The following is a 22119-nucleotide window of genomic DNA, read 5'->3' as shown; positions in this document are numbered from 1 at the left end:
ACAACTAGATGGGGACTGTGTACTGTAGAGACAACTAGAGGAGGACTGTATACTATAGAGACAACTAAAGGAGGACTATATACTATAGAGACAACTAGAGGAGCACTGTATACTATAGAGACAACTAGATCGGGACTGTATACTGTGAAGACATCTAGAGGAGGACTGTGTACTGTAGAGACAACTAGAGGAGGACTGTGTACTATGGAGACAACTAGAGGAGGACTGTATACTGTGGAGACAACTAGAGGAGGACTGTATACTATAGAGACAACTAGAGCAGGACTGTATACTGTGGAGACAACTAGAGCAGGACTGTATACTGTGGAGACAACTAGAGGAGGACTGTATACTGTGGAGACAACTAAAGGAGGACTGTATACTGTGGAGACAACTAGATGGGGACTGTGTACTTTAGAGACAACTAGAGGAGGACTGTAGAGACTACTAGAGATGATTGAATATTTTTGGAACAAACTGGATTCAACCTCAATTTTCCAAAAGTTTCAGGTTCAACTTAAACCCAAACATTGGAATTTTGTCAACTGCAAACCTAAGGTAAAACTGTTATCTGATTGGACCTCAGCGGTCACATGGGGCATCAAATACAATTGTATGTTTCAGCGGTGACCCTGGGGCTCACGATGTCACCCAGGAGGTCAGAGGAGGTTGTGGAAGGAGAGTGTAACTGAATATTTTCTTCCGTACCTCCCCTAGGCCTCCAAATATTATACTCTAAGGTCTGAGAAGATTCTGAGTATAACAATTTCACTTTGGGATTTCGACAAACTTATTTGGCCGGAAATGAATCATCAAAGGTTCCACCATCTCTAGTCTACCTATCTAGGCTATCTCTCCATGTCAATTCCGCTCAAGTCCAAGGGCTATCACCACTAAGGCAGAAGATACTGACATCAGACACCAACCTTTCCCTTCTGGGATCTCCACAGATGTCACCCCGGAGAGCCATTGATACAGTGGGAAGTGGTAGCGCTGCCCATCAGGAGAGGAGACACGGATGTACAGGCCGTACCAGGAGTCTTCAGACTTGATCAAGTTGTGATCTTTGTAGAGCCGGACCAGCAGGAGCTCACCAAGGTCCACATTGGTGCTCACCTCAAAGCTTACGACCTAGAGAAGAGGGTGAAGAATGAGGAACTGGACGGAATAAGAATCGGAGGAGAAGCCCCAAGACATGAGAGCCATCAATGACATCAGATACCAGAGTCAGGGTCCACTCATGGACAGGATGTTCTTCTATTACATGTGAACCTCACAAAACCCAACCCCAAAGTGCTATTAATATAATCAAGCCTGAAGATACCCCAGAGTATAACAATGATCTGTAGGTGGAAAACCCCAAAACGTTCAAGTGGCTGAACACACAGTGTGAACACAGACAGAAAACAATGCTAAAATTCTCATTGACGAGTTGTGCGACGTATATAATATAAGCCATAACAGAGAAGAGGAGGGAGAACCTTCCGGAGCCCTCACCGTTCCAGCTATCAATAGGTGGCACAGATTCTTCTTAGCACTTTCTCCTTTGACTCCCACCAGGCTAATGGCGATGGTATCCGTGGTCCCAGAATGGATGTCCTTTCCTGTGGCCACTCTCACCTTGTAGGTCCCCATGTCTTCACATCAGCTGTGCATTAGGTCCTTATTTTGCCAGGTCTGTCTTTGATGTCACTGGGTGTGATATAAACAACCGCATAGAATATAATTATCACGTATAACAGAAAACACCCTACATTGTGCAAGGATATGGCAGTGTCCTCACATCTCCATAACACGCAGTTGTCAGGGTGTCCCCACGTCTCCATAATACACAGCTGCCAGGGTGTCCCCAAGTCTAAGGGTAAGGACATAGCGGGAGGATTAAGCCTTATACCCAAGTTGCAACTTTTTGTTCTCGTTACTGTGACAATTTTTTGGCCTATTTTTATGCCACTCACTCCACAGTGGGCGTAGATAGGCCGGGGGTCTGTGACTTTACAAATATTGTCCCAATCTCACTCCAGTAGGTTGGTGGCATACAAAGTGGAGTAACATTTCAGGACAGAAGACAGAAGAGGCATTTGGTGCAGACTCCAGAACACAATGACTCCAGTTTTCAATGCAGCTTTTCCAACCAAGACAGAATTGAAGCCAATAGTAATAGGACATATAAAGGAAGGTCTTCTCCATCCTGGTGGGTCCATTGGATTTAGCCTAAAATATATGCATCAAAAACTGCAGTGGCAGCTTCTAGAAAATGGGCATGAAGTCATGTTGTCACGTTTAGGGGGCGATTACACAACAGCCTTTTACTTGCACTCGTGTGTGCGCTGTTCTTGCAACACGAATGAAATGATATTGATCAAAAATGCAAAATATGGCAGTCATCATACGCCAGCAATATAGAATTACTACAGTATATTGTATGAGTGAACAGATGCAGGAGATGTGACCTCAGCCGGGTCCTGAAGGGTAGGGGGCCTGCGACCAGCTGGAGATGGCCAGGGTCCACAGCGTACTCTACAAGGCTCTCCTGGCCTTCAGCTGATGTCACGTGCCCCGGGGACACTGTGATCTTCGAGGTCTGTGACTTTGGTTGTAGGCAGCAGAGGATGGAAGAAGATGCTGGAGAGGGTCAGATGGAGTGAGGGTGTTCAGGAGAGGTGAGTATGTGTTTGTTATTTTTATTCTTCTCCCCGGGCCGCCATTTTGCTTTACACCACTTTAGCACTTGGTAATAAGTTAAACTGGATGGGTCTTCTAATCTAATACACCATGAAAATGAGGGAGCTTGGAGGAAGCCGGATGGGAGGAAGGGATGTCCAACAAGTGTCTAGAGTAGGGTTGAGGGATCGGAAAAGATCAGATTCCGATTGGCGATGGAGTAAATTTCACGATCGCGATCAGAATTCCGATCCTGATCTTTTCTGGCGGGATCGAGGTCAGAGGTTATCTTAAGATCGTCTCAACCCTATTCATGTATATATCATTAATAGGGTTGAGCGATCGGGATCGGCTGGAAAATGATCGGAAATCGGATTTTAAAATTGATCCTGAAATCTCAAGATCGGCTCAACCCTAGTCTAGAGACATCAGAGTTGCACGATGTGAAGTGATCTAAAAACGAGGCCAGGTAAGACTGTAATAATGGGCAAACAAGCCCTGCGCGAAAGGCAGGAAGATATGACATCGCTGCTGAAGGCCCGGCCCTTTGATCCCTCCACATAAAGCTCAGCGAGGAAACTTATTGGCAATAAAATGGGGAGGTTACGAAAGAAATAACCAGTTTAGAGACTACAAGGCGTCGCACTCATGAGAGTTATTGACCTCCTTATGGAGACTGTTTAATAAGATTATAATTACCAGCAATTATTTGAGATATAGTTCAGGTAAGGACAAGTCGGTATCATGCCGAAATACGGGATCATCCAAACACTGGCAAGGTAAGGACCTTGTCTGTCAGACTGTACTAAAGGAGGGAAACCCAAACACAACCCCATAGGAGCGCTGCCTGTCCATATACCTAAAGTGTCCCGACAAGCACGCAAGGAATGAGCAAAAGACTCCATCAAATATTAATGGTGTCAGGGGACAACCATGTCTCTTCTTCACACAGAACAGCCGTCATCAGGTACCTGAGCTGATGGAGTAGTGTGGAGCGCCACGATGATGGATGACCCCAAATTTACAAAGTACTTCCCTAAGACAGCCCCAAAGAACAGTCATACGTCATCTCTGCAGCCATGTCATTGGCCCCAATAATATTCAGAAAATGAGGGATCGTTCAGGCTGACCTTGTTGGCATGAACTGGAGGGGCCACCATTACTAGAGATGAGCGAACAGTGTTCTATCGAACACATGTTCGATCGGATATCAGGGTGTTCGCCATGTTCGAATCGAATCGAACACCACGTGGTAAAGTGCGCCAAAATTCGATTCCCCTCCCACCTTCCCTGGCGCCTTTTTTGCACCAATAACAGCGCAGGGGAGGTGGGACAGGAACTACGACACTGGGGGCATTGAAAAAAATTGGAAAAAGTAATTGGCTGCCGAAATCAGGTGACCTCCATTTTAGACGAATAGTGGATTTCAAATCCGGGTCATATGAGAATGTGAACTTTGTGACTATGAGACAGGGATAGCTGTACAGGCAGGGATAGCTAGGGAGAACCTTTATTTAGGGGGGAATGTTATTAAAAATAACTTTTTGGGGCTCTATCGGGTGTGTAATTATGATTTTTGTGAGATAAACTTTTTCCCATAGGGATGCATTGGCCAGCGCTGATTGGCCGAATTCCGTACTCTGGCCAATCAGTGCTGGCCAATGCATTCTATTAGCTTGATGAAGCAGAGTGTGCACAAGGGTTCAAGCGCACCCTCGGCTCTGATGTAGGAGAGCCGAGGGTGCACTTGAACCCTTGTGCACCCTCAGCTCTGCTACATCAGAGCCGAGGGTGCGCTTGAACCCTTGTGCACACTCTGCTTCATCAAGCTAATAGAATGCATTGGCCAGCGCTGATTGGCCAGAGTACGGAACTCGACCAATCAGCGCTGGCTCTGCTGGAGGAGGCGGAGTCTAAGATCGCTCCACACCAGTCTCCATTCAGGTCCGACCTTAGACTCCGCCTCCTCCAGCAGAGCCAGCGCTGATTGGCCGAATTCCGTACTCTGGCCAATCAGCACTGGCTAATGCATTGTATTGGCGTGATGAAGCAGTGCTGAATGTGTGTGCTTAGCACACATGTCACGGGATGGTTAGAGTCTATACTATAGGCAATGTGTAATATATATTTCATGTGGAATGTATTCTCTAACCTGTTATATACAGCAATGTGTAGTTGGCTGATTAGGGTCTAGTGTGTTAGCACATTGTATGCAAATACCTCTAACTAGTGAGGACCAGTGAGGACAATGGGTGGAGATAATCTGATCAGTGTCTCCAAGAAGATGTTGGATGGTGCATTGTCCATAGTAGACAGGGAGTCTGCTCTCCTTGGTATAGGTGAGGGGGGAAGGATCTGTGACTCAGCCCTTCCCACCCACAGATAGAGGAAGTAACAGTTTAGTATATAGTTGTAGCTTGGAGTTAGTATGTGTTAGCCGGCCTGTGCACAGCTCTGCAGAGAGCCAGGATATAGTTACAGGACCAAGGAACCAAAGTTATCATTGGATTGTGACTTCTGTGGACTTATTGTTATTACGGTTGATGTGACCGCTGCCGGCTACTAACTTTGTGGATTACAATAAATTGCTGTTGTCTCCCGACCTCTTGCGTCCGTGTTGATTCAAAAGACCATCCGGAGGAAGACGTATACCTTTGCTCCGTGACAACACACATTCAGCTCTACTTCATCGGGCTAATAGAATGCATTGGCCAATCAGCGCTGGCCAATGCATTCTATTAGCGTGAACTGAGTTTGCACAGGGGTTCTAGTGCACCCTCGGCTCTGCTACATCAGATTGCTACATCTGATGTAGCAGTGCCGAGTGTGCATCAGATGTGTAGTTGAGCAAAACTGACTCAGCACTGCTAAGTCTGCATTCGCATAGGAATGCATTGGCCAGCCTTCGGCCAATCAGCGCTGGCTCTGCCGGAGGAGGCGGAGTCTAAGGTCGGACCTGAATGGAGACTGGTGTGGAGCTATCTTAGACTCCGCCTCCTCCAGCAGAGCCAGCGCTGATTGGTCGAGTTCCGTACTCTGGCCAATCAGCACTGGCCAATGCATTTCTATGGGGAAAAGTTAGCTTGCGAAAATCGCAAACTGACAGGGATTTCCATGAAATAAAGTGACTTTTATGCCCCCAGACATGCTTCCCCTGCTGTCCCAGTGTCATTCCAGGGTGTTGGTATCATTTCCTGGGGTGTCATAGTGGACTTGGTGACCCTCCAGACACGAATTTGGGTTTCCCCCTTAACGAGTTTATGTTCCCCATAGACTATAATGGGGTTCGAAACCCATTCGAACACTCGAACAGTGAGCGGCTGTTCGAATTGAATTTCGAACCTCGAACATTTTAGTGTTCGCTCATCTCTAACCATTACCTATTCTTACAGTCTGAGTCTCTTCAGGCCCCCTAGTATAATAAGTGGAAGCGAGGTGAGTAACAATAACACCGTCTTCATCCTCGTGGCGTCTCACCGTCCCCTGACATGTCCGTAAATTCAGACTATGAAGAAGGTCTAATATTTGTGAGGTATCAGGTTGGGCTCTAGAGTAGGATTGAGCCAATCTTGAGATTTCAGGATCATTTTTAAAATCCGACTTCCGATCATTTTCCAGCCGATCCCAATTTCTAATTCCGATCCTAATACAAGTCAATGGGATTTTTTTTTTAAGATCGTTTTGAAAAGCTATAAAAAGTTAACAAATAATCCATCCAAGTTCTTAGAATACAGAGAAAGAGTAAGGGAACGATTACATGGCCAGAAAACCTTGCCTTATAATCACTACACAACGTGGAGTCCAAAAATTGAAGCCCATGAGCCTCAGTCACATGAGTGACCTCTCCCCAAGGAAGCCTAGGCCTTAAAATATAGTTTTTTTCAGTAGCGTGGAGTTCAAACAGACGTCATGCAGCTGTGCCCACTCCACAGCCATAAGATGGGGGTGTACTGGGGGAACATTTGTACGTCGGGCCCCTCTCGTTATCCAAAGATCGATTACTGCTGGCTTCTGTTTGACAAACTTCTGCAACATATTCAATGTTGAATTCCACCTGGTGGGGACATCACATATGAGCCTGTGAATGGGCAAGAGGTGTTTGCGCTGAACCTGAGCCATGAGAGCTGAAGCTACCTTGGACCGCTGTATATGGGCACACAATGTTCGTACTTTATCAATCAGGGGTGCAAGATTGGGGTAGTGTTTCAAGAACGCTTGCACCACCAAATTGAATACATGTGCAAGGCAAGGTATATGTGTCAATGGGAACAAATTCAGGGCCGCCACCAAATTTCTACCATTGTCGCAGACCACGTTGCCTATTTTGAGGTCTAGTGGACCAAACCATAACTCAGTTTCAGCAAATTATTGCATCTTTAATGTTTTCGGCAGTGTGACTCAGTTCACCCAAACTAATTCATTTCAGTACTGCTTGCTGCCTTCACCCGCTAGCACGCCGATACAAATGAGGTGCATTTCCAGCCCCATGATGTGATGGAGGTTCTGGCGTGGAAGTCATTCCATCCCCGGCACTCTTAGGAAATGAAGTTTCTGAATTTGTTGAAGGGGAAGTTGGAACCCCCAATGACAAACTGCCGTCAACATTTTGAAAAGGGTCGGGGTCAAACATGTTGACCCAATGTGTGGTCAGAGATAGGTAGTGGCCCTGCCCATGCTGGCTAGTCCACGTGTCTGTTGTCAAATGCACACATGTACTAACAGATTGCTTTAGGGCATGCTTGATCTGTTGCTTGACATGTTCCTGCAAGTCAGGGACCGCCTTTCGTGAAAAGTAATGGCTGAGTACAACATATTGCGGCACAGCACGGGCCATCAGGGAGCGAAAAGCCTTTGATTCCACAAAGCAGAAAGGAACCATTTCCAAGGCCGGTAGTTGTGAGATGCTGGAGGTCAGCCGCTTAGCACGCTCATGTGTGGCTGGATATGGTTTTAGTCTGAGAACAGAGCTCCCATATTGACGGGAACAGCCGCTCTGTTTTTCTCAACAAAATCCTACTTCCTATCCTACTAATATTATAAAGATAGTTTGTATGTTCGTGTGTTTGTATATTTGGATGATTGTTCCTCGATCACGCAAAAACGGCTGAATGGATTTGAATGAATTTTGGCACACAGATAGAATGTAACCTCGAGTAAAACATCAACTTTCTATCCCAGTAAATGACATGGCTTCATGACTGTTATGAATTTATGTTCACATACTACATTACACTGCACTTATCTCACCTTCTGAGAAAGCCAGGGCTGTTATCTCTCTGTGTAAACACTCCCTAACCCTCAGTGTTCATGCATTAGCGCATTATCTGATCTGCTCCAGGCCCTGCAGACAAACTAACATTGGGAAACACCTTTAATCCACATTGGCAGTTTGCCAATTTTCAACATGCCTGGAAAAAGAAAATCTAATTTTGCAAACAACGAAAGCCAGAAGTCACAGAGTTCTCTTCAAGTGGAGGTGAGGAAGATCATCAACACCAACAACACGCTCATTATATGGTGTCCCAGCGAGCTGTTGAGATGCCGGAACAATCCCAGGCACAGCTTGAGGAATGAGTTCAGCGGAAGGCCAAATTGACAGCTCCTGAAACGCCGGAGCAGGTGGATCATGAACACCAACAACATTATATGGCTTCCCAGCGAGCTGCTGAGATACCACAACAGTCACGGGCACAGCGCAAGGAAGGAGTTCAGCAGCAGGCCAGCTTGACAACTGTCGAAACGCCAGAGCAGGCAGATCATCAACAATAAATCATGATCATTATATGGCTTCCCAGTGAGCTGCTGAGATGCCGAAACAATCACAGGCACGGTGTGAGGAACAAGGTCAGCAGCAGGACAGCTTAAGAGCTGCTGAAATGCTGGAGCAGGCAAACCATTGATGGCAGCAATTTGCTGAATATAGGCGGATCATCGACGCCAACAACCCGCAGACAAAGTCATGGACAGAGGCTAGTGTATTATATGTTTTTCTCAAAGGTATATAGCACAGCTAAGCACCTGCCTACACTGACCCTAGCTACTACTGAGCTCCTCTCCCTAGCTACTACTGAGCTCCTCTCCCTAGCTACTACTGAGCTCCTCTCCCTAAATACTACTGAGCTCCTCTCCCTAGCTACTACTGAGCTCCTCTCCCTAGCTACTACTGAGCTCCTCTCCCTAGCTACTACTGAGCTCCTCTCCCTAGCTACTACTGAGCTCCTCTCCCTAAATACTACTGAGCTCCTCTCCCTAGATATGACTGAGCTTCTTAATGGTATAGTGGTTGAGGCGCACTTAAAATTCTCTTGTGATTTCCAACACAGATTTACAGGTGAAACGTCTTAAATAAAACCAAAACCGCACTGAAAACCAGGACAAAGATGGTGTTTTTTTTTCCCTTTGCACTTTGATGTGGCTTTATCTAGGTGTGAATAGCAGCTTAGGCCAGAGTGGACCAGTAAGATGGATGATGTACCGACCACAAGTCAACCTACTGCCTTGAGATACCAAAGAGTGAGCCAATGTCCAATGTGAACAGTGTGCAGAGATCTATCAAGTGTTACAAGGTCTAGTGTATGAGAGGCTGACGTGGTGCCAGCCCATACTATATATATACAGATATACTACCGTATAATACCACCTGTGACTAGACAAGACCCAACCACTTTGGAACAAGACGGGTTTGTTATGAATTTTCCAAAAATCTCTGGTTTTGGCCCAACCAAAGTTCACCAGCCACTAACCATTATTATAGTTGGGGTCTCTTCCGACCCCAGAATATAGTGAGAGATAAGAGTATTAGATAATAACCACTGATTCTTACTTCACTCTCTTCTCCCGGGCGCCCTCATGGCATCCTGTCATCTCTCCAGCTCATCCTTCGGCCTCTTTCAGCCTCCCGGGTGATGTCGGTGGCCCAGAGTGACAACCGAGGCCAGCAGTCCCATGCACCGTGTCAATGTTATGGCGCCTTCATGCTGGGCCGCTGATATCACCCATAAGGCTGGAATAGGAACAAAGGCATCAGTGGAGGCGCAGAGAGGCTGCAAATGAGCCCGGGAGAGGTGAGTATAACTTCTTATACCACTTAACCCCATTCCATACAATATATAGCCTGAGATTGGAGTATAAGAATAGCACTCAGCAAATTCAGGCTGCCATGACAGAGAGAATTGCCTATTTCTACCCGTGACCCTTCTGCTGGGAGAGAACAGGAGACTGGTTATGCTGCTGCTCAGATGCAGAAGTAAATGCTGACGTGGAGCTTGCCAATGTGTTAGGACTTGAACCCAGGGACTTGGGTGTCCCAGGCTGTAGCTCTTCCAGCTGAGCTATTCCGCCTCCTGTGCTGATTTGCAGCTGGTTCCTGATGCCTCTAGTTTCAGTTTACACCTCTTTGGTTTGCTCCACCCTGTTCCCTGATTGATCTTCCTGTATAAACCCGGCCTTGCACGTCCTGCTTTGTGAGATTATTGTGCTCAGCCTGTAATCCAGCGGAGCTCCTCTGCTCCGCTGATGATACTGATGTTCATCTTGTGCATGGACCCCTGGCTTCCTCCTGACTATGACCTCCTCTCCTTCATCTCCATTTTTGATACTGCGTGATCTCCTGATACCGACTTGACTTGCTGACTACTCTCTTGTCTGACCCCTTGGTACTGCCATATCTCCTGCCGCAGAAAACTGAACCCAAACCATGACACTTCCTCCTCCACCTTTTACTGACTTCTTTAGGGGGTGTTCACACTTGCACCCGTGTCCGCCCACCTCCATCCTAATTCCCAGAGAAACTGCATAGCGGACGGTTTCCCGGCAGTCAGTTTTAAAACCCATTCATTTGAATAGGTTTTAAAGGGATTCTACCATTAAAATCACATTTTTTCTCAATCATACGTAGGAATAGCCTTAAGAAAGCCTCTTCTTCTCCTACCGTTGGATGTGATCACCGCTCCGCCATTCCTAGAAATCCCAGTTTTCTTCTGTATGCAAATGAATTCTCTCGCAGCACTGGGGGCGGTCCTCAGCGCTCAAACAGCACTGGGGGTGTCCCCAATGCTGTGAGAGAAATCTCCAGCACCACCTCCATCTTCTTCAGGAACGGCTTCTCTGTGTGTCTTCTTCTTGAGTTGGGTTCAAACTTCTAGGCCTCGGGCAGAGCCGACTGCACATGTCCACAGACCGAAAGAAAATGGCCGCTTACTGTCTTGTGGCCTGTGGGTATGCGAATGGCTGCGCGGAGAAGACATCTAAAGGTAGGAGAAGAATAACCTTTCTTAAGGCTATTCCTACATGTAATTTTGATAGTAGAATCCCTTTAAAGCAAACCACCAGTGCCCGTATGCAGCCTCTCTACGGGGAAACCATTTTTGTTGCAGGGAAACATAGTTGGACATGCAAAGTCGGGCCGATCCTTACCCTGTTTGGTGCTGAAGCCATTACCCATGGAGATTCTCCGCATTATTCTGTCCTCTCTTACATTTGTCTTACAAGGGCGACGTCTCTTCTTAGGATTAGATCACATGGTAGAGACCTTTTCGACCGTGTGGTATTCTCACGCAGCTAGCTTCGATGGGATGCCGATGCAGTGCATGCCTGATTAGGCCTGGATGAATGGGTATAAGCAGGAGGGGGTCTCCAGCCGTGGACGCCGTGGCTGACCCACAGAATCCGCATGAAGATAGGGCATGTCACATTTTTTTTCCGCTGACTAAAAAAAATCACTAGCAGAAAAAAAGTGCAAGTGACTCTCATTGAAATGAATGGCAGGCGTTTTTGCAGGTGAATTTTGAGGTGGATTCCGTGTCAAAATCCACCTGCAAAAAACGCTGTATGAACATACCCTTAGGGGACTTGAATGAGTTTGTGATGTTGGAACCACCAACTTCTCTTGCTATGGCTGATGATGGGGTCACCCCTTTGGCCTTCATCTGGACAACCTGTTGCTGGAGGGTTTCATTCGCCAGATACATAGGGTTTGTCAGATAACGTCGGGCATCGGTGCCAGATTATCCCCAATAGTCTGCAGGGATCTGAACGTCTTCTCTAATTCTCATCAGTTTTCTTTTTCATTAATCTCATTTACATTTTTATTCCGAGCTTTAGAAGAAATACAATTTATGAAATAATCTGAAAATACTCAGGAAATATTCCCATAGACCCGAACAGGGAGGAAACTGTGTGGTGCTCTCTTACTACGATCTCCAATGTATGTCTGTATCATCAGTGTGTGACATTGTTATATGTGTATATCTGTCATGTCTGAGACTAGTCAGGGTGAGTCTATTATCTTCCTGTCCCGCTCCTTCAAGTAACACAAGACAGGGCAAGAATCAGTCAGGAATTGTGACCGGCATTGCCCTCAGATATCAGTAGGTACTCGGCTTTGCCGGGGTTGGGGGAGCCCATTCTTCAGCCTTTCCATGGTAGAAGCATTTCCAACCCCACCTCATATGGGGAGGACGTGGCCGAAGAGGAGCCGGGGATTTACCAATACAAAGACTGCGGATTTTAGAAGAACTACGTCATATTTCTGGAGCCAGCATGAAGCAGATTGTGGTCATTCAATCTGAGATCCTCCAACTCCAAGGAAGCAGAAGGACTCTAACAAGCCAAAGGTTTTCCTCTCTTTTCTCCCTTTTATTTTACAAACTGTTTTCTTGTTTGTCACATTTATTTCTATTTTTTTTTCGTCTGAACCCCTTGGGTAATAAATCATTCAAATGAATGGTGATTCTTCTATGATGAATGAACCTGTGATCTCTCTAGAATGTATTTACCATCTGACTGCTGGGAGCAGTAGTGCGTGCCTGGAATTTCTATGGATCCTTATTCTGAATGCAATAGTGTCAGCGTGTATCCGGGTGCATGGACTGTGTCGCAGTGTGAAGGGTGAGTGCAAGACTGAGTGAGTAGAGTGAATGAACCCCTGACACCCCCGTCACGTGTTTGGACAGTACATATATGACATTAGGTGACATTATCTGGTATATGTTTCTACTAGGGTTGAGCCGATCTTGACTTTTCAGGATCGATTTTGAAATCCGATTTCTGATCATTTTTCATTCGAACCCGATCTCGATCCCAATGCAAGTCAATGGGATTTTTTTACTAATCGGAGATCAGATTTTAAAAGCAATCCTATTCACTATACAGCATGGAATCTAACAGTGAACGCTTTAATTGTTGGATTCCACGCTGTGTAGTGAATTTTTTTAATCACTAAGTAGACAGACTACTTAGTCCCCCCTGGTGTCCACTTACCTGCAGAGATGGCTGGTCCGGTGCCCGGTGTTCTCGGTCTTCTTTGCCTCGCTGCCCCCGCCTCCCAGGTTAGTGTTTAAAGAGCTAGGAAGGCGGGGCTTGTAGCTTAGGAGAGTGTGGGTGGGGACAGGGCGGGGAGCCGTGACGTCTCCCCTCTCAATACCCGCCCACACTCTCCTAACCTGGGAGGCAGGGGGCAGCGAGGTAAAGAAGAACGAGAAGACCAGGCACCGGACCAGCCATCTCTCCAGAGATGTTAGCTAGTCTCCCATTAGAATGAATGGGAGACTAGCTAGCAAAGCATTGTGGGAAATGATCACCGATCTCAATCCCACCTAAAAAGATCGTGTTCGGGTTTCCGATCGTGAATTTTTCTCAATCGCCGATCAGAATCCGTTTTTTTCCGAACACGATCGCTCAACCCTAGTTTCTACCTAAGCAGCAGTTTGAGGTTGGTTTTCCTGAGACAAGTAGAAGATTCCTTTGGCCTTGTACAATATTTCATCTCTTTTTATTTCAGTTTATGGAAATTCGACTCAACAGAAACAAATTGTGGGATTTCTTTGTCTACAGCGTTCGCCGTGTGGGTTAATTAACATCACAATTGTATAGTTTGGGTCACGACTGATGTGATCTGTTTTTTAATGTTAACATTTTATTGATCTTGTTCCTTGTTTTGGCCCCACTATGGGACATGATGATGTGATGTTTCGCCGGTCAGGGTTACACATAATAGGCTCTTTTACATTGCAAACATTGAAAAATTTGTTGAGCCCTCAACCACCCTGACAACTCACTGGCACCCTGCGATTGTATTGCTGGGATACCAATGGGGGTACAGAGGGGACCCCATACCTCTGATAAACCACTTAGGCTCCACAGTAACTACTGACCCCAAAAGCTAAAGAGTCAAAAAACTTAGATCCAAGTTAACTCCGATTACGCGATCATGAGAACCGGGATCCTAAGTTACAATGTGAACAGACTGCAGCTGAACCCTAGTGAAGGCAGTTCATGTGGGACTTACATTATGGGGCAGGGGTCAGCTGGGGGTGTCGGCATCTTAATAAACAGACTCTCCCTCCTCTCTGCAAAGAATCTTTCATGCTGTTGAGGTCAATGACTGGAGCACAGTCTCATTGTATATTTTTGGGCTCCCCCTTAGACTCTTCTTCCTCCCACAGACTGATCTCCCACTCCAGGCGTTTGATCCTCTGACACATCTTGACAGCGCTGGACTCGAGCTCAGCCAGTAGTCGCGCCAGCTTGGTCTGCAGAGATTCCAGGTTGACCTCCACTCTCCTCAGCTTGTTGTCCAGCTCTTGTTGTTTGGCCACCAGCTCGGCAGCAAGATTCTCATCCAGCTTATTCATCTTCAATAGAATCTCACGACCTTTCTCCTCCAACATGGCCTTGGCGTCGGGGTACTCAGTGAGGACATCGGTCAGGTCTTCCTTGGAGAGACAGAACAGATCTGAATAGCCGATGCTTCTGATGTTCGCAGTTCTGCGATTCCCAGATGTGTTACCTGCAAAGAGATGACAAGCCTGGAGAATAAAGGAGGATCCTCATGTCCCCGAAACCAAGAACTTCTGAATACTGCACTATGTGAGACTGGAAGGAAAGAAACCTTATTTATAATACTGCAAGAATATAACTACTATAATACTACTCCTATGTACAAGAATATAACTACTATAATACTGCCCCCTATGTACAAGAATATAACTACTATAATACTACCTCCTATGTACAAGAATATAACTACTATAATACTGCTCCTATGTACAAGAATATAACTACTATAATACTGCCCCCTATGTACAAGAATATAACTACTATAATACTACCTCCTATGTACAAGAATATAACTACTATAATACTACCTCCTATGTACAAGAATATAACTACTATAATACTACTCCTATGTACAAGAATATAACTACTATAATACTACTCCTATGTACAAGAATATAACTACTATAATACTGCCCCCTATGTACAAGAATATAACTACTATAATACTATCTCCTATGTACAAGAATATAACTACTATAATACTACTCCTATGTACAAGAATATAACTACTATAATACTACTCCTATGTACAAGAATATAACTACTATAATACTGCCCCCTATGTACAAGAATATAACTACTATAATACTACCTCCTATGTACAAGAATATAACTACTATAATACTACTCCTATGTACAAGAATATAACTACTATAATACTACTCCTATGTACAAGAATATAACTACTATAATACTACCTCCTATGTACAAGAATATAACTACTATAATACTGCTCCTATATACAAGAATATAACTACTATAATACTGCTCCTATGTACAAGAATATAACTACTATAATACTGCTCCTATGTACAAGAATATAACTACTATAATACTACTCCTATGTACAAGAATATAACTACTATAATACTACTAATATGTACAAGAATATAACTGCTATAATACTACTGCTATGTACAAGAATATAACTACTATAATACTACTCCTATGTACAAGAATATAACTACTATAATACTACTCCTATATACAAGAATATAACTACTATAATACTGCCCCCTATGTACAAGAATATAACTACTATAATACTACTCCCTATGTACAAGAATATAACTACTATAATACTACCTCCTATGTACAAGAATATAACTACTATAATACTACTCCCTATGTACAAGAATATAACTACTATAATACTACTCCTATGTACAAGAATATAACTACTATAATACTACTCCTATGTACAAGAATATAACTACTATAATACTGCTCCTATGTACAAGAATATAACTACTATAATACTGCTCCTATGTACAAGAATATAACTACTATAATACTACTCCTATGTACAAGAATATAACTACTATAATACTACTCCTATGTACAAGAATATAACTACTATAATACTACTCCTATGTACAAGAATATAACTACTATAATACTACTCCTATGTACAAGAATATAACTACTATAATACTACTCCTATGTACAAGAATATAACTACTATAATACTACTCCTATGTACAAGAATATAACTACTATAATACTACTCCTATGTACAAGAATATAACTACTATAATACTACTCCTATGTACAAGAATATAACTACTATAATACTACCTCCTATGTACAAGAATATAACTACTATAATACTGCTCCTATATACAAGAATATAACAACTATAATACTGCTCCTATGTACAAGAATATAACAACTATAATACTGCTCCTATGTACAAGAATATAACTACTATAATACTGCTCCTATGTACAAGAATATAACTACTATAATACTACTCCTATGTACAAGAATATAACTACTATAATACTACTAATATGTACAAGAATATAACTGCTATAATACTACTCCTATGTACAAGAATATAACTACTATAATACTACTCCTATATACAAGAATATAACTACTATAATACTGCTCCTATGTACAAGAATATAACTACTATAATACTACTCCTATGTACAAGAATATAACTACTATAATACTACTCCTATATACAAGAATATAACTACTATAATACTGCCCCCTATGTACAAGAATATAACTACTATAATACTACTCCTATGTACAAGAATATAACTACTATAATACTGCTCCTATGTACAAGAATATAACTACTATAATACTGCTCCTATGTACAAGAATATAACTACTATAATACTACTCCTATGTACAAGAATATAACTACTATAATACTACGATGTACAAGAATATAACTACTATAATACTACTCCTATGTACAAGAATATAACTACTATAATACTACTCCTATGTACAAGAATATAACTACTATAATACTACTCCTATGTACAAGAATATATCTACTATAATACTACTCCTATGTACAAGAATATAACTACTATAATACTACATGCTATGTACAAGAATATAACTACTATAATACTACCTCCTAGCTGTGAGGACGTGTTTTTGTAGCTCTCCTGAGGCTCCTGATGTCTGGAGATAGCCCAGGGCGGGGCCGCCCTGGGTGGGGAAGTTCCCCTGCCAAGGCCCAGGCTCCAAGGCCTTCTCTGGGAAGCAATTCCCAGACAACTAAAAAAATGGATGGAAATCCTAAAGTCCCCAGTAATGGGAATCGTGTCCAGTGTGTCAGCAGTCCTAGTGCAGCAAGCCAAGATGGGAAGAAAGTTGTAAAGGAAGAAGTAACGGAAGCAAGCAGTAGTACGGTGCAACAACCAAGCAAAATGGTTGAATGTAAGGAGCAAACTTTGCAGCCTGTGCAGACTCCATTGCAGGTTGCAGGTGTCCAGTCCACCCCACCCTCCTGCAGACAGAGGAGAACATCCCTGGAGAAGCAGACCATGCAGGAGAACATGCAGCAGTCTGTATTGGTACGGTCTGAGCGGACAAGATCTGGAAGCGGTATCTACAAAAATGTAGTGAAGGCAGTGGAGGAGATCAAAGGGAGACCAGCGGGGAAGCTTCAAGGTACCAGCAGTACAGTCACTGGAAATAAACTGGGACATAGTCCCCAGTCTGGACATTGTGGGCCCATGGCAGTGACAACAGCCGTAGCATGTCAGAAATCACAGGCTACACCAACCAGAAGCCATACTGGGGGTAACCAACCTGCAAAGCTTTCCAACAATGCACAGACTGTCACAGCTACTGAGCGAGCACCAGAACTGCGCCTGGCAGATGAGATACCAGCACTGGTCAAGCGACTGGAGACATTGAAGGCCAGTAAAATATATCTGCAGAGACAGATTGAATGTGCGTATAATCTAAAAAAGTCTGCATGCCCTGAGAAACTGGTGTTACTGGACAGGAAGCTGAGCGCACTGGCGAAAGAGCTCGCCGAGAACGTACGGGAGACCGAGACTGTACTGGAGCAAATGGGACCGGTGGGAGAATCATACAGAAACCAGCAGCGGTTCCAGGAATACCAGAAGTCACCATCACCTTGTGCTAAAGCTGGGTCTGAACCCTCTCAAGGTGGCAGCCAGCAGTCCCATGTAAAACCAGTTCTGCAGCCAGCAAGTTTCCCTTTTAAGGAAGGGAATTTGTACGGGAAAGCGACCAGTGTTCAGCAACAGCAAAAACCTGCAGCAGTTCTCAGCAAGGCACCACAAGTCCCAGCAACCAGCACTTTGCAACCAGGTCATGGACCCCTGCCTAATGGTAATGAAGTAGCAGCTGTGCAGACACCACAAGTCCCAGGAGACAAGTCATTGCAGCAGGACTATGGACTCTTACCTGAAGGTACTGGGGGAGTAACATATTTGGGGTTACAGGTTGTGGACTCTGTTGTGCAGGACTCTGCTGCCGCTGACTGTAGTGGTAATATGGACTCTGCTATGCAGGACTCTGCTGCCGCTGACTATAATACTAATATGGACTCTGCTGTGCAGGACTCTGCTGCCGCTGATTGTCTGACTAATGTGCCTGATATTATGGATATTCCTGTATGTGATAACGGCCCAGCAGGGGAAGGTGTTTCTGGGGGGGATCCTTCACGATCTATGGCGTCAGACCCCTCTGCAGTCCAGTCTCTGGAGTCTGGTGATATTGCAGACATAGAGGTTGATGGTGGGGCGGACACAGGACAGTCCAGTGTGCAGGACTTTCCCCCTCTGGATACTCGCGCAGTAGCAGAACCACATGGTACAGGTGCTCAGCAGCCCACACAGCGCCCACAAACACGCCAAGATGGCGGATCCGGCCGTACCTCCTCAGGGAATGCCTGGAGCCGCGGTGCTCCATCTTTTGCATCAAACTCCAATTATACAGGCCAGGCTTTCAGGAGGAGGAATGTAGTCAGGTTTAGGCACGGAGGTGCCAAGGAGGATCTGCCGGATAGGAGGTTTGTGGTCCGAGAGCTCCTATGTACCCAGATGGGCTTTGTGCCGACTGATATCCTGGCCGTCATAAACCTTCCTGACCGCCAGGGGTATGATGTTAGTTTTAAGCTGATGTCTGATCTGGACCGGTTCTGGGCCAATCTCACCAGGTTGAGAGATACGGAAGGTTGGGATAAGTTCAGTTTCATCCCCATCTCTAGGCCAGATACAGCCTCTGTCACAATTGTATTTTGGAATGAAGCCGTTCCCCCTCAGGACATTGTCATCTGGCTCAGGAGGCATTGTGACCTCATGTCCGATCTTACTAAGAACAGGGATGAAGACGGGGTCTGGACCGGTGGGTGGAGGGTCCTGGTGAAGTTGCGTCAGCAGAACAACATAACCCAACATCTGTCCAATTCGTTCTTTATAGGCCGAGAAAAAGGGATCTGCTTCTATGCGGGTCAGCCTCGCCGGTGCTTCAAGTGTGGGAAGGCCGGCCATGTGGCCAGTGTATGCTCCATGGTAAAGTGTAGCCTATGTAATGAAATGGGCCACGTGAGTGCCACATGCCAAAGCATTAGGTGTAACCTGTGCGGTCGGATCGGTCACCCCCACAGAGATTGTCCTGATGCCTGGCATAACATCTGTAAGGATAGCCCTGATGAGGACTTGCTGGCAGCGGCTGATGACATACAGGAGGAGGAGGAGGCGCTATTGTCAGGGTCAGTAGTCACGGAGGCGGAGCCTCAACCACATACAGGTGATACCACCCAAGACCAGGCCGAGTCAGGTCCCATTGAGACGACCATGGAGGTTGTCGAGCAGGTTGTACAACCCTCAGTGGTCGTCTCTTCTCCTGCCCGATCATCCAACAATAATAAAAGGAGGAAGAAGGATAAAGCCAGCCGTAAGCCTGAGGGTGAGTGGACCACAGTAGAAAAGCCTACAAAGATGAGAGTAAGTAGTGCAGGCGAGGTCACTGCAACGGGGAATAGATTTAGTGTCCTATCAGAGTCAGACGGAGAAGCAGAACTAGACAGAGAACTCTCACGAATGATGGCGGAGTATGAGGATGAACCAGAGGGCGATCCTCCCAATAAGAGGAGACCCCACCGAGATGAGGGGCAGTCCGAATCAGACATGGAAACAGCTGGTCACCAGGACACCTCTGACTCTGATCTATGACAATGGGGCCCATCTCTCTGTTTCTCATATTCCTAGTTGTTCTGATGGCAGGTTTCTATCTTAAAGTTATCTCTAGTAATGTGAATAGCATCCGAGCAAGGAGGACAAGACACGCAGTGTATGAACATCTGAGATATCTTGATGCCGATGTCTATTTCTTACAAGAAACCCGTTTAAATACTTTAGGACTAATACGAGAAGCAGAGAGAGAATGGAAATCTGGCCCGTCCTTCTGGTCTCTGGCTGTGGAACCTTATGCCGGGGTTTCTATACTGTTTAACACCCCTGATGTCACCATACACAGATTCACTGAGGTTCTGATGGGGAGGTGCCTGGTTTTAGAAGTTACCATCCGAGGCAGAAGGCTCCGACTCATTAATATCTATGGTCCACCGCAGTCGGTGATTGAAAGGGCACGTCTGTTTGATGAAGTCAAGCAGTACTTGTTTACATCTGTTCCGGTAGTCATGGCAGGGGACTTCAATGCCACCATGTCATCCAGTGACAGACCTACTGGTAGGCCTCTCACCAGGGACTGCAAGGTCTTAAGCAGAATTATTTCACAGGCTGGTCTGTCTGATGTGTTTACTGAGGGTGGTAGGAAACCAAAATTCACTTACTCCTGCGCTGGTAGATGCAGTCGGATAGACTTAGCTCTGGTCAGTCCCGCTGAGCATGTTAGTGAGAAAAGTGAAAAGACAGTCCCTTATTCTGACCATCTGGCTTTGTATTTTTGCTTGGGCTCCACAAAACGCCCTGATATTGGGAGAGGCCTATGGAAGCTCAATTCCAGCCTCTTGGACGATGACTGTGTCCGGAGTTGTGTCCACTCTCTATTTCAGAACCAGCTTGAGAGAGTGGTGTTTTATGACAACATGGCAGACTGGTGGGAGGATGTCAAGGAGGAGATCAGATCCCTCTTAAGGAGACTGTCAGTTAAGAAGGGGAAGAGTAAGTATAGCCAGTATCTCAGGCTGCGGAAAGAATTAGAGTCACTCTATTCGGCGGGCGGGGATAACCAACAGAAGATTGACCGGCTGAAATCTGAGATCAGTCAGTATCAGTACCGCAGGTATACATCCCTGGTTCTTGAACGGGATTATGGGTCCTTAGGGGCTCCGGATCCTTTTGAGAATTGCAGGGAGCGGGTGGCAAATAAATCGGTCACAGGTCTCACTGACTCCCAGGGTGTGTTACAGGAGTCTCGGGAGGGTATCCTGGGGGTGGTGAGAACTTACTATGCTGACTTGTTTCAGAAGAAGGTTTTGGATAGAGAGAAGGTGGCTCAATTCTTGGAGGCAACTCCAGGTCCTGATACTAATGATTTGGACTTTTCTCCTTTGACAGCAGAGTTAACAGTGGAGGAGGTGAAAGAGGCCATAGATAAGTTACATCTGAAGAAGGCACCAGGTCCAGATGGGATTACAGCTGAGTTCTATAAGAAATTCCGAGACCTCTTGGCACCAATTCTCGTGGATGTATACAAAACTAGTCTAGAAAACCACCTGATGCCTCCATCCATGAGAGTGTCCTCCCTGATCCTGCTGTCTAAAGGTAAAGAGCCTAGTGACATCAAGAACTGGAGGCCGATTGCCCTCTTGAATGTCGATAGGAAGATTCTTGCAAAAATTCTGTTCTCTAGATTAGTTTGTTTGTCCCCGGCACTGTTGGCAGGCTCACAGTTTGGCACAGTTAAAGGGCGGAACATCTCTGGAGCGGTTATCTCGATAAGGGAGATGTTTGAGAGATGTAAAGCTCTGAGGTGTGGGAGATATGTTGTGAGTCTTGACCAGGCTAAGGCCTTTGACAGAGTAGACCATGAGTATCTATGGGCGACTTTGACAAAGTACGGTATTCCGGGACAATTTGTGGATTGGCTGAGAACTTTGTACCATGAGGCGGAGAGCTTTCCTCTGATTAATGGTTGGCAGGGTGATGCTTTCAGGGTTGAGGCAGGGGTGAGACAAGGTTGCCCACTGAGTCCATTACTGTATGTGTTTGCCATAGACCCGTTTCTTAGGTCACTGCAGGAGTGTGATTTTCAGGGGGCGCCGGTCCCCCACTGCTTGCCCCTGAGAGTTGTTGCCTACGCGGATGATGTGACTGTGGTGATATCTGAGCCTCGTGAGGTGGAGATGTTGTCTGCAGCCAT

The sequence above is a fragment of the Leptodactylus fuscus genome, chromosome 2 (assembly GCF_031893055.1).
Source record: "Leptodactylus fuscus isolate aLepFus1 chromosome 2, aLepFus1.hap2, whole genome shotgun sequence".
Lineage (NCBI taxonomy): Eukaryota > Metazoa > Chordata > Amphibia > Anura > Leptodactylidae > Leptodactylus > Leptodactylus fuscus.
This window is presented reverse-complemented; position numbering follows the sequence as displayed.